We start from the raw sequence: 14,149 nt of genomic DNA on the forward strand, positions 1-14,149 counted from the left end.
GCTCAAATGTCCTGGGAACAGCTGAATGAGAAGGCACAATCAGGGTATAATAATTGAAACAATGGCTACGGCTTGTCCTGCCCTCCACCTACGGGCTCTGGCAACATGGTTTTCTCTGAAGGGAAGCAGGACTGCAGTTTGATTTTAGTAGATAACAGCCCATTCAGAAATGGACCTAGTGTTGTGAATGTCAAAATCTATTACCTTAATGTCAGTAACTACCTCTAAATCAGCAGACAGCACACCCTGTCTGCTTAGTGTTAGACATTAGGCCTAATGCAACCAAATTATATACTTGGTGGTGTTAAGATTACAGTAAGGCACAAAAATTGCCTAGTTCAATAAAATGGCCTAACCATGGTCAGCTTGTCAGACCTCCTCATTTGAATAAAAGCCTTGGTGCCTATACTTCCTGTTACGTTTGGTGTGTTGATAGTTCATACTATTTCAATAACAGCAGATATGAAGTTGTTTTCTAGGATGAAGAGCTCGATTTACCACAGAAGAGAACCAAGCTGTTTGTGTCTTCCATGCTGTGTGCTGTTTGAAGGTGAGGTGTCTGTCGATGTCGAACCCAAGGGACCTAGCGCAGGTGCCAGATTGGGAGTGAATCTCTTGAAGTGCATAACAGAAAGCCTGGTCTGGATGGCAGGTTGTTCAGTGTGATTGGTCAGGAGGAGGAATTCAGTTTTGGTGGGGCTGAGCTTCACGTAAGCACTGAACATCAATGACTGGCTAAATGAGAGGCAGGCCTTGAGAGCCTGTGGATGTTTTTGATGGAGGATATCATGAGGTAGAGCTGTCTTTCCTCTATATATTGGTGGATGTGGATGTTCTGTGGAGTGTTGAAATGGCTCTGTGTAATGATTAAAGATCACATGCAGAGGGTGGATCCATGCAGGACTCCGTGGGTGATGGGTAGAATTGGTGATCTGAAAGAATCCATTTGTACAAACATTTGTGATTAGCAAGGTATGATTTTAAACAGCTGAGGATGATTACGCTGATCCCCATTTGGCAATGTACATTGTCGGTGAGCGTATGGTGTGTCAAATGCTGCTGAGAGGTGAAGGAGAACTAGGAGGCAAGAATAGCCTTCAGTGAGTATTTTAATGGCATTGTTGATCACCTTGATGGTAGCTGTTTCTGTGCTGCATCTGGGTCTGCTGCCAGATTAATAGGACTGAAGGAGGTTGTTTGGTTTGATCTGTTGGAGACATTGCATGGATTTTGCTTTCTTACCTAATGAGGTAAGTTGTGCGATGTGGCTGTAGTTGCTGAGGTCGTCCGGGGTCTGTGTTGAGAAGTGGTATAATTTGTCATGTCTTGACGGTTGAGGGGAAGGTGCCTTGTGTTAGGCAGCTGTTAATTATTGTCAGATAAGGGCAGAGTGCTCTAGAAGGAATGGTTTTGAGTACAGAGCAGGGAGGATGTTGTTGGTGTATGATGTGGACTTGAGATATGCAAGGGTGGCAGTCATATGTTCCATAGTGAGTGTCTTCAAAGTTGTCCATGTAGTTGTGGTTTTGTGAGATGGGATGTGTAGTGTGTTGTCAGTTGTAGCATTGATGTCTATGTGTTGGTGGATCATGCTGATCTCGATGAAGAAATAGTTAATGGATTTTTCAATCAAGTGTGGTACGGGTGGGTACGGGAGAGGGTTGATTCATTGCCTAATGGCTTTGAAGAGGGCTCTGCTTTCATTGCTGACCTTGGCTATGGTGTTTTGGTAGTAGTTGGGTTTGGAAGTGGTGATCAGTCATCTGCATGGAGTTCCTAGAGCAGGGCGAGGTTGGATGCACTGCAGTCTCATATTATTTTCTGATGATTTCATTGTTGAAGTTGAGTTCTTGAGGGCACCTGGGTGTGGAAGGTTTAGGTTTCAGGGTGCATTGTTTCACTTGGGCATGCAGTTAATTTTGGTTGTGAAGGTGGTGTCGATTTCTTGGAGAAGCAAGTCAAAGTCCTGGCTTGTCAGAGATAGATCAGCACATGTAAAGAGGAGTTTGGGGAGGTCTTCTGTGAAGACCTTCACTGGGAAGTTCATGAATAATCTGAAGGGTTGTTTGCTGGGTTTTCAATGAGTTTGCTTGACTGGTGTGGTCTGACTCATTTTAAAGGGGATTGCCAGATGGTATGACCAGTTGAGAGGGACTGGACATCTGTGATGATGATGACGTTGAGGATATTAACTTTAATTTGAGTTGGGTATTTATTGTGCTGTATGGACTTCATAGTGTCAAGCAGGACGTGGAGCTCTCCCTTCATTGAATTGATTCATGGGTTGCCAGGGATTTTGAAGTCACTGAGGAAGTTGCTGTTAACATACATGAGAGACATGGTGGTGACCAAGTCCATGAAGTCTTCGTTGAAGCAGTTGTTTGGCTCTAGTCGTCTGTAGATGAGAGGAAACATGACTGTGTCCTTTGGGGAGGCTGGGGAATGGCAGGATAGGTTTTTGAAAGAGCCAATGGTGGTGATGTCCAGTTGGGTGCATGGCTATGATGCCTTGTGAATGATGGTAAGGCATCCACTGATCTTGTTTGGAGGGTCTTGTAAAATTCTGTAGCCTTTGGGGATGATAGTATTTAGGAAGTGTGGGGAGGTGGATCTTATCCAGGTCTCAGTAATGTAGATGGCATCCAAGTGTGGTGATGAGGTCAGCAATGTCTGCTGCTTGATTGGTTGCTGAGCGGACAGTTTTTGTGTAGTGATAGATGATGCAGTGCTTGCTATTGCGGTTTATGGTGATGGGGCGAAATTGCTGCGATGCAGTGTCCAGGATTTTGCTGGTGAGCGCTGTGGTTGGCGATTAGTGGTGATGGAAACAATGGGCTGTTGGGAGAGAGGGGTGAAAAACATATTTGAGAGAACTTATCTGATGTTAGAGGAGCGGAGGTTCTGGTCCTGGGTCCTCATGGTTCGAACAAGTCCAAACAGGAATTACTCTTTTCTTCATATGCCCTTTGCTTTAGACAACCGGGCGAGAGATGCCCTTGAGCAAGAAATCAAGACAGGAAAGTGAGGGCAGTGTTAAGCAGGTGTGTGGGGTTTATGCAACGTGCCCAAGATGCACTTTCACATGCTCACCAAAGGCAAAGGAAAAGTGCTGCCTGCAAGGCATTAAAACGGATGGTGGGCAGAGCAAAGGAGGTGCAGCGCCTGGTCGCGTGACCAACAGCCCTCCTCATCGGCAAACTCGTAATGAGGCCCCATGTCACTTTTGACAAGTTGTTGCATATGTTATTATGTGGACCCCGAAAATATATGGTTTGCTTAGGAATTGATCGACACCATTCGATGGACACTTCATCTTGACAGTTATTTATCATGGAAATCTGCATGGGAATCTACATCAGAACCACCAGAGTGATCATAAGCAATGAACATCACCACCATCACACAGGAGCATTATTCTACGAAACCTATATGGACAAAAAAAAGAGTGTGAACATTTGTATTTTCCCTTTGAACTCGATTGTCCAGAGATGTAAAAATACGGGTAGGGAAACCCAAACTAGCCTCCCCTTTTTGGAAACATTATTCAGTTCGTAAAAAATATGCTCAAAGTTGTACTTTTTACCTAAATGAGAATGACCATTGGCTGCTTAAGAAGTAACCCACTAATGTTGTTGTCGGTAATGGATTTCAACATGATGTAATCAAAGAGTTTGTAAGGGGCTGAAAGTCTTCATGTAAAGTTTCATTTAGAAGTGTGCATGAATTTTAATACAGATCTGATATTTCAATGGTGGCAGTGACAAATGGGATCTGTTATCCAAAATCCATTGGCTCTTTCCACTGTCTGTCCTCTTGAAATACAAAGTTGGTGGATTGCCTGATGCGTTATCAACCCAAATGTATAATGTTTTGGTAACAGTGGCAAGTGCCACTCAGTCCTCCCTTGGTACTGGGTTTGCCCAGCACCTTGAAAGGATTTCTTGTTTTGGGCTTAATTATACTTTTTAACCAATCAATGCTTTTGCTCTGTGTAGAAGTGGGCACATCATGTTTTGGCTGTGGTATTCATGTACCAGGTCTTCTGCATATGTTTTGAAAACACCAAGTCCCAAATCTACAAAGAAATAGCCTTGGAGCAGAGGCAGCACAACAGCGAATAGAGTGATGCTCACGTTTGCCTAAAACTGTTAATACCTGCTAATGTAAATTTGTGTTATAAGAGTATGTTTTGCTTGGCACTGATTACATTCATTTTGGGCTTTGCCAAAATGTAAAAGGTCACTTTAAATTTGGGCCGGAATGGGCTTAGACTAGCCTGGACACACAGGGTGAGCTTTGAAGATATCTCAGCATTGTGCCAAATATAATTGACCCAAATGTTACCTCAAATAACAGTAACCACAAAACACATGCAAATTGCTGTCACATAAAATGATCACTTGGAAACATGGGAAGTGTAGAGGAGCAGGTAGACACTATCTCACCAGTTCCTGCCTTCTCACCGCTGTCATACTCCAACAGTCAGAGAAGAGCAATAAATGGGACTGCCTGCATTGTGCCCATTCCACATTGAGTGTATGAGAGACATTATGCACTCAGCCAGCCATACAGAATGTACCCTCACACTGGAAGTGTGGAAGGATGTTGCATGGAAGAATGCTACATGGAAGGATGTCACCTGCCAAGATGTCAGAATGCATCATCAGTGAATAACGAGGACAAAGTGATGTCATAAAAGATATATATGAACCTACGCTGAAACGATATGAAAATACTTAGAAGTAATGCTGTAATTGAAGTACTAAGAGTAACATGTACCCAAAGCTAATGTAATCATGGATCTAGAGAAGATTAAGTAACTTGAAGACCAATAACTGTAAATACGCAGTAATGCAAAGTAGAAAGAAAACGGATAGAATCTTGCTATAGAGGAATATATAAGGTGGCAAGGACGGCCATAGTAGACAATGGATACTGGCTCATGTAGAACTTAACCAAGCTACTTCAGAGTAGCTGAGGCTGTAGAATCAGGAGACAAGGAAAAACATTAAGGTGTGCAGAGCCGACAAAGAGTCAAATTCGACCCAAAGTTAAGGATGTTATTTGGAGGGATAAGCACAGAGCACAAAGGGAGTATTGATATTGATATTAATATTTCATTTGTATCACACTCGTACACAAGTGTTTCACAGTGCCACAAGGCAAGGGAGGGGAACAGGGAAAACAAGGACACTGATTTTACTAGGCCAAGTGACATTGAGAACGTGCAAGTGCATGGGAAAGGGAGAGGGGTAAGTGCAAGGGAGGGGGGAAGAGGTGGAAAGTGCTGAGCAAAATAAAAATAAGTAAATAAATAAAACATGAATAAACAAATAAATAAATAACAAAGTCAACAAGCCGTGGTAGTGCGGCCAGCAAGTGGCAAGTGATAGGAATAAGGCAAAAGACAAGTGTGTCTGAATAAGTGCAGGAGAAGAAAAAAGAACGGAGGGAACTGTAGGGTTACAAATACAAGAGATTGCCCGGAGGCAGTGCAGGTGGATAGCAGGGTGAGAAGGTACCCAGGCCCTAAAGACAGAGGGAGACCAGGTGCACAATGCTGATGCAAAACAGATTAACAGGGGAGAGGAGGAGAGAAGGCAGAAAAAAGAGGAAGGTCTTGAGGTGGTTCCGTAACCGGAGGTGGTTCGCCTCGAGTTTTAGAGTGGCAGGGAGGCTCTTCCAGAAGGAGGCCACAGCCGAAGACAGAGATCTACCCCCAGCTAGTTTCTTAGAAAAATGGATGACCCTGAGGGAGTTAGAGGTGAAGGAGCAAAGGGCTTGAGAGGGAAGGTATTTACGGAGGGAAAGCTGAAGGTATTTTGGACCTAGGCCCCAGAAAGCCTTGTGGACAACGCAGCGGGTCTTGAATTTAATCCTTGCAGTCACTGGGAGCCAGTGAAGAGATTTCAGGGCTGGAGAAATATGATCCCAGGGCTTGAGACCAAGAACAAGTCTCGCAGTCCTGTTTTGGATAAGTTGCAAAGTGCAGAGAGTAGAGGCAGGTAGATTTAGAAAGAGGCTTTTGCAATGGTCCATCCTTGAGAGAACCAGGGCTCGAGAGACAGTAAGCTTCTGGGGGAAGGAGAGGAAAGGCAAATTGCCCCTGAGGAGGTGCAGTAGGAAGTTTGACTTTTTTGAGACATCAGAGATGTGGGCAGAGAAGGAAAGCGTGGAGTCAAAGATTACCCCAAGGTTCTTGGCCTCATAGGTGGGGGTAGGAGGAGGGCCAGAGATAAGCTGGGATATTCGTCATAGTTGAAACAATAAGAAAACATCTGGGAAACCCAAACTATTGGTCAATAAAAAATATACAAAGTTTGTATGAGATAGAGTGAGCAAGTCTTTAGAGGCCAAGATGAGCAACAGCCCTGCATAATTAAATGAAATAGCAGTGAATAAAAGGCTGAATGGACAAATTCATGGTCTCTTCACATGTGACTCAAGTCAAAAACAAAGGCTATTCATTAGAGCCTGAAGCTAGGATAGTGGTTTGCTCACACTCCCTCGAATGTTCCAGGACAGTGAGCAGGCAACAAGGTCAACTACAAATGGAAGACTTTGGCTGATGGCCTACCAATGAGAGATGATGGACTAATTGAGAAAACAGGGAGTAGTCTGACGGGATTCAAACACCTAGGTTTTGTTTCACATATGTGCTGCTAAAGAGCCAAAAGTCGAAGGATGGGATAGTATGACAACCAGTCAGTGGAGTTGAGGGACAACCTAACAAGCAATGTATCAAAGTCCAATCCACTGGTATTTTGTTGGCTATAATCAGTACTATCCGTATTTAGAAGTAGTTCAAGGTGTGCTCTGCAGATAAGGGGTAGCCAATGATGTATTAATCATTATATGTTCTATAAGTAGATATGTTCTCTTAACCATTCCCTTCCCTTGATAGCTTTTGTATTTTGCCACACAGCATGACATCATAGATGATGCATATTGGGGTATAAGATCTCCATGTAATCAAGATGCTATGCGAGTGTGCGTGCATCAGTCTAATGTCTGCCAGTTTGCCCATATTAAATTGACAATAAAGTAGTACTTTGCCATATTCTTTGAGTCTGTCTGAACATTTGTTCTGATATCATTATTTTAATTCCAGCTACCACAAACATATGCTTCATGGTGCTAGAGCATGATACTCACATGAGAAGAAGATAGAGCTGATTTTATGTCAACATCAGCCAGGAGTGTTCTTCACCACCACAGAAGGAGAAGATGGTTCCAGTTGAAGGATGCATTGGGAGGGGGCATTCCTCCTCACAAAATAGTGTTTAGGATGTCAGTGAAAGTGATGTAAAGGTATACTGAACAGTGCAATGATCTGCTGAATCATTCAGAGATTGCTACAAAGTCACCTGTAACATTTCAACACAACTCCTCCATTTTCAGACACAGAACAATGTTGCCGGTCCTGGAAAGTGGCAAGGTGCAAGTAGTTACAGATCTGGTACAACTCGTAGGTGCCAACTCCTCGTTTCGGTTTTCCTGCTTTTTAAGCAGCATTCTTATTTGAGGCAAGCCCCCATAGGCCCCTTCCATGCTCCGACCCCTTCCCAAATTCCCAATGGCCGTTAGATATTTAAAAAATGTAACCTAACCACACACCATGAAACAGTGCGACAAGAGGGACGCAATGAGCTGGCTCCTTACGAGTTTGTTCCGTACTGTACGGACAGACTTTTCCATTGTTATCTATGATTGAAGAAATTAGGATAGTTACATGTTAAAGTCAACAGTACACATAATACCTATGGAAATCTTTCGGCACTGAACAATTGGGAAAACTACCAATTTAGACATTTGAGGCATCACACGAGTAGACATGCAGCTCAGTACTACGAATAACGTTTGAACGTTATAGGGGAGAATGTGTTTTTCTAGAATTCGACAAAATACAGATATTTTGTTAACCATTTTTTGAAAAAGTATATATGTTTTAGGAGCTTGCTCTTCCATGCACCTTCTCATGACTGCTTTACTTTCCCTTTCATTCTTCCCTTTTTCAATTCCTCTTGTCGTTTTCAAAACTTTTCATGTTTTGGTCCTCAACCCTGTCACCCTATCTATTCCTAATGTCAACATTCTTTTTGTCCAGGATGTGTCCACAATAGGTATTTGTCACTCTTTTTTCATTTCAGTAGCTCTACTCACTTATAACATATTTGCATGCTTGATTGCCACATTCTCACATTTATGAAATGGCTTATGCAGACTTCGAAAGTGGAACACTTTTCTGAGTATTGGAAACCCTTGTCTATTGTAAACATGTGGTCTATATGTCATAGCTTAAATTTGCTCCCAAAGGACGCAGCAGATAGTTTCCACTTCTTGGGCCTGTGTGTTTACAAATGTCATCCTACAGTGGAGAGAGATGATACAGCTACATGTTGTTCCTTAAAAGATTGTCACAGAGTGGCTGAAGACCCAACACCCCGTGCCCCCAACCATAAGACAATCCCCCAGCCCAACCCCACATAAGCTATCCCAATATTAGTTTTTCTTTTTTCCACTCCTACACACACACACGCACACATACCCATTGTTTTCCCCTTTTGTCCCCTTGGCCCCTGTCACACTCAATTAACTTTTGACTTCTGCTAACCCCCCACCCTCTGTGTCCTCTTGCCCGGTGTCCAGTCATTTGGTCGACTACAAACTGGTCGACTGCAATTTGGTCGACGTCATTTGGTCGAAAACCAAATGTTTTTTTTGTTTTTTTTTTTTATTTATATATGTGTTTTGTGGGTTTTCGTGTATAAAAAAAAAAAAAGAAAAAATGGGGTTGGGGGGGACCCCCAAAAAAAAAACAAAAAAGGGGTAAAAATAAAAAAAAAAAAAAATTCGACCATTTGGTTTTCGACCAAATTGATTCGACCAGTTGTCCAGTCGACCAATTGTTTCGACCAAATGACTGGCAACCCTCTTGCCCCTCGCTGCCTGTTGAGTCCCTTACCCCGGACTTGTACATATCACCCCTACATGACCTCCAGCACCTGCTCCTGGCACCTCATTTCCTCACTTGCTCCTGATTCACCTCATTATTATCGCCTGTCGACACCACCTGAAGCCCCAGGCCATTGGGCAATTCACTCCTGTTGAGACCTCATCCATTGCTCCACTCCTTTTCTGATCAACCTACCTCCTTCTTACGCCACAAAACCAGTAATCCAGCCGAAACATGACAGTAATACTGCACACAGTTTTCAGATGATGAAAAGAGTTGACCAACCCAGTTGAGGGTGTTTTAAAGGAAGCAACACACCTCTGTCCAGAGTGATACAAGATTCAGTTCCATAAGCACAACATCATATGGAAGCCCATCCATCAGAATGTTAAGGCAGTGACAACAACACCTTGCATGGTGGCCCATATCCAGAAGTGCTGGAAGGACCTACGGGACATGTCCAGAAGCTGAACACATGGAAAAACAGAGAGTGCCTGGCTATGAGAGGTGGTTTACCACTACTACCTATGGAGATGCAGCCAAGCCATATGTAGGCACTGACTCTACATTTGCAAATGGTTAATGAGCACACTGGAGCCCACTCCAATTGTAAAGCAAGTTGCTTGGTGCATCAGGGAACATTGCCAGCACAGGAATAATCATGGTAGCCTACAGAGACCACCATCGAGCACCAGAGTACAGTTTCCCCAGGGACCAGATGACACTACATTACTGTACCTTTACCGATATCGCCAATGTGTGTGTAAATCCATCAACCGAGTGTAGTGCTTGAAATTACCATGTAGTAGCTATTTTTTTGCAATGCTTCCCGCATCTCATCATCCACCCTGTGCCATTTGGCCAACAGCAGTACTTCCCCAATGCTTCCTTATGGTGGAGGCCAGCCTGCAGAAATTCCAGTTGTCAATTGTCTTGACTGGGCTGCTGACCTGACTGGAGCAGTCCCTTTCCCTCATGCACCAAAATGTGAAGAGACAATGTATCCAAACCTTTATCTTCACCCTGCCCTCCTCTGCAAAATCAGTACAGCAGTCTAGTGCCAGAGCTCTCCCCTCAGCCACTGCCACCATTGCCAGCTTACCCAGCCACATACACCAACCAAACAGTACCAATCGACTGAGGCAGGGAAAGTAACCCGCCCCCACATCTGCCCCAGGACAATTTTGTTTTCCAATCTTTTTTGGGACATTCCTTGATGTATAGTTCTTCAACAAACTTGCCCCTGGAATTATTTTGCTGCAAAATGGATATTTGTGACACTGGACTCACTCTAAAGATGTTGTCTTCAAATGTGCCCTGCACATCATTTCATTTCGAATTCTTACCTCACACCTGTTTGGGTTATTTTGAATGTAATTATTTTTGCATGCTGTTAAATAAAATGGATGTCACACACTCTACACAATACACAGACGATACGATCCTACCACAAAGGCCAACGCTCAAGGTGCAGCCACCAGTGGCTAAGAAACCGACACCATTTATGATGATGTATCTATAGTGTAGTTCCATTGATATGTGTGCCCCATTGGTGGTGGTGGTGCTTCCACCATTGAGGAACGTGGCTCAGCCGAAAGAACCTACAAAACACGGTTGTTACACTGGTGGTGTTCCTGATTTTGAATGGATAAGAAGTTGCAAAGTATCAGCTTTTCCAGCCCATTATGCCCAAGAAAGAAGTCATGTTTTATTGCTCAGTGCTCTGACTTGAAAACTGTTTCCGACTCAAGCAGCAATTTTGCTAAACTCCTTAAAAAAACGCAAGGTTCGTTTGGACGAATAAGAGAGTATTTGTCTCCAAGATGAAGCAACCATGATTCTAAATGAGAAGTATTGGCAGCATAGCATGTCTTAGTAAGGTGAACCTCAGAGGCTGGACGGACGGATGCAGCTCTCACCTTCCCTTCAGCTGGTGAGAATGACAAACTAATCATCTTTGAACTGATATACTATTAAACCACCTTTGCAACTTCCTGGGGATGCTCGGGAAACTCTGTGGGAAATAGGGGGAGAATCCAAGGCCTTCTTTTAGTGTAGGTGTGGAAGATCCTTACACTATTCACACACAAACAAATGAAGGGCATTTTAAACTTTAACTATTCTCACTCGCCATCTCTCCTACAGTTACAATGTCAGAATTATTGAGTAAGTCACACATGCTTCACAATGAGTTTATAAGTGAAAAATAATGGTGTTGCTTTGCATAGACAAAAACGTGTTTTATTAATATGAATTGTATTGGAAAACAAGCCTTGTATTTTCAAAAAGTGATTTAGCTAACATATTTTTCTTGAGACTAGTCAACTTGTAGTCCTAATAAAAAGTGATATCTCAGTTTAAGGAGGGGAAGCTCGTGTTGTTGATGTCTAGATAGACCAGAACATAATGAGACAAGAGGGTTATTAAACGACCCAATCAAAAAAAACCTATCCAGGGTACTAACCTTTACAAGAGCACAAATACCTATGGGTCTAGCCATTTTAGTAGAATCAGAGTGTTATCTCACACAATGATGATGCACCAATCTAAAACAAGTTAACAATTTATTAATACATAGTATATTTTTCACTTGATATAATTCCTAAACATCAATAGCAGCAATATAACTATAATATAGTAGCAGGCCAAGTATTTGAAGCAATCAGTGTTGTCCCTGACAGCTACATACAGTACTATTAACAATATCTAACAAGCGGCCATCGGCTCTAAACCACAATTTTTCTATTAAAGTGTTTGTGCTTTCAATAAAGTGCAATTCAACAGACTACAAATAGTCATTCAGCAATCAGAGCATATCCGCCAATTGTCAATGACATGGCTGTGCATTGGTTGATTTATGCAGCCTACCTGGTCCTCTAAGATAAAACACAGATCGGTCTTCAGCGAAGATATGATGGTTTAATAGCTTATGTTGAAAGAATTGGCCTCCCAATAAATGCAACAAAGACCCAAAGTATGATCTTCACCTGTCAACAAGGACCTAAAAAACATGCCCTCTCCCTATTTCTAAACTCTACCAAACTCACTCAGGTTCGTTCATTTAAATACCTAGGGGTATGCTGAAACTCGAGTATCACTGATCTTGAATGGTAGACGATGTTCAGGGCGAAAGTTGGATCCTTAGCGCGTCATGGCCTTATTATCCATAACAAATATGGTAGATACTCCTTGCTTCCAGTCCAAGCCTTCTATCGACTAAAAGTGGTCCCACTGCTAACATATAGTGGACAGAATTTCGCACTTTTTGTCCGGAACACCATATCTAGTTTGTCCAAAATTTGTACACATGTGCACATTGCATATGGGCATAAGCGTATGAAGTTTCATGCTTCTGACATAGATACATTTGCTATAAAAACACAATTTCTACAGTTATGTCCCAGAACATAGCACAGAGTTCTGGCTCTTTTTAAAATGTGCAGCAAAAATTTAGGTTTAGAAGTCCGGGGTTTATATATTTTTTACAATTGTCCACAGTAAATTATCAGTCTTATTAGAAATCTGCGGTTTGTCCATTGTGAATCAACAAAATTGTCTATCCGCGCCTCCTTCTCCTTCTTGCAGCTTCAGCAGCAATCTCCGCCCACTTCCTTATGGCAGAGACCCTTCACAATCCTTCCTGATTAGCATCTCCCTGCCTGGGAGAAAGCCCATTGTGCTCTTCCCAGAGCAGCCCCATTGCCCTCCCCTCTCAATCAACACCTGAATGTGAGTTCCTGGCCCAGAGAGCAGAAGGGAGGTGCCTTGCCCAGTGGGGGAAGTTGTTTTGTAGTTCTGGCTTGTATCAGGCTTACTTTAAAAGTAACTTTGTTACATTATTCTTGTTTAAAATAAACTTGCAGTTTTAAAACAAACATCTAGAACACTGAACAGATAGGTAGTCACATTCATCTCTTCATGGCAGACAAAACCTGTTAGAGGATGCCGGAGAAGCAGCGCTGGATGATGCCAGGTGACAGGACCACAGTGAGCTGAGGCACTGTGAGGAAGATAAATGGTGGCAGGGGGGCGTGACTGATGTTCATTCATCTCTTTTAGGCAGAATGTAGTGCTCGATTTCTGCCAGGAGGCTGAAGATGGTGGGCATGTTCAGCCGGTCAGCGAGGGTGAGTTGGGAGATTCTGGACCTATACATGCTCAATGTTTTGGGCCTTGAGATTTCCTAACCCTTCCAGTCCTGATGCTGCAGCTAGGGTGTCAAGGGTGAAGATCAATGGGATGCTTGGAGTGGGGTCTAAAATGCAAGCTGGTGGAGTGCGTGTGATGGGGTATGGGTGTCTTCTGGCCCACCTGGGCAACAGGCTGGGTTGCAATCGGATTGCATGCAAGGGAGGTAGCTGGGGTGCAGTCTGATGCACTGCATTGGATGGGGGCTAAGATGAAGGCTGATGGACTGCCTAATATGGGGTATGGACCATAATCATATTGGCTCCCTGAGTTGGGGGCTGGGGTGCAGTCTTATGGCAGGGGTGGCGGCTGGTATGCACGAGGATTGACTGTCTGGAGTGAGGCCTGTAATGAAGGCTAATAGGCTGCCCACGGTCAGGGCTGCAGGATGCCAACTGTGACAGCATGATTATTCTCAATAACTGGCTTAGTTGGAGTAAGGGACATGCTGCGCCTTCTCTTGCGTTTGTGTTTCAACAGTGGTTTATGAGCTATCTCCACCCCTAATTGCTAGTTTGTTCCATGGGTCACTTATTGTAGGTGCTGGCATTGATAATGTAGCTGATATGGTCTTCCGATGTTTGCCATCCAAGTAACTTATGAATATTAAGAACTCCAAGAAATTCGTGTGGCATTTTTGGTATAAAAGCTAGGGCTAATACACTTGCAGTGTTGCAGTATCATACCTATACGTATTTTTCTAAAGTGCACATTTATGGCAAAACGTATAGCAGTAAACTCGCTTGTTAAATCCATGTAAATTTGCTACCTTGTGAGGACGGTATTAACGCCTGTGGAGATCTCGTGGATATTTAGAGGACAATTTAGGGGGGCTTAAAGGTAAGTCGTAAAACATTTGGACTCTACTTTTATGCCATGTTTTACCAATCTGTGGATTTGAAAATGACTCCGTAGTTGCATTGAGAACTAGTCTAGTATATTGACATCTTACTTCAAATGTTTGGACTTGTCTGGCCGTCAATTTGCAAATAGACCAAATTTAGT

This window comes from Ambystoma mexicanum, chromosome 2p (assembly GCF_040938575.1).
Source record: "Ambystoma mexicanum isolate Mex_15411 chromosome 2p, UKY_AmexF1_1, whole genome shotgun sequence".
NCBI classification, from domain to species: Eukaryota; Metazoa; Chordata; class Amphibia; order Caudata; family Ambystomatidae; genus Ambystoma; species Ambystoma mexicanum.